Source organism: Pseudophryne corroboree, chromosome 7 (genome assembly GCF_028390025.1).
Source record: "Pseudophryne corroboree isolate aPseCor3 chromosome 7, aPseCor3.hap2, whole genome shotgun sequence".
Classification (NCBI taxonomy): domain Eukaryota; kingdom Metazoa; phylum Chordata; class Amphibia; order Anura; family Myobatrachidae; genus Pseudophryne; species Pseudophryne corroboree.
The window spans coordinates 364,375,636-364,376,259 of NC_086450.1; positions in this window are offsets into that span (position 1 = coordinate 364,375,636).

The window sequence follows — 624 nt, forward strand, 5'->3', positions numbered from 1 at the left end:
AAATGGCAGAAGTTGCACAGTTTGCTGTGGAGGGGAAAGTCTGGTAAACGCTATGTTAGCAGTCTTTGTTCCTGAGGTAAACGACGGAGAAATAGATTTTCCTTGCGGGCTCGATATCCACCCGGGAGAAATACAGTCATCTTCGAGAAGCTGACCCAGACATGTCAAGTCTTGGTGGAAGTGTCATAATTGGACATGTTGACGTCTCGCCTTCACGAGAGGCCTCGAGGAGATTGTTCCAGGTTAAGGGACACTCAAGAGATAACAGTGGCCATCCATTGTGACACCGTGGGTGTTTGGAGTCGGTCTAGGTGGCCTCTCCGTTTTCGCCTTTCTGACAGTGGTAAGTGTAGGATGATCGAGGGTTCCGATGACCCTCTGGAATCCGATCTAATCAGCGAGGATTGGCTATCCAGTTGGCTATCCAGTTTCATGGTTTACTCTTAGAAAATTTCTGCCCTTTTCCTTTGAGTGAGCTAATGTTACAACTCGATCGCGTGCATTAGTACTTACTGCGGCTGCCTTTAACGGCGGGACGGTTGAATGTTGTATCCTAAGCCGATTGGGTGTTCCCAGTGAAGTCGTGTCTTCAATTTTCGAGCTAGGAAAGACCTGACGGCACAG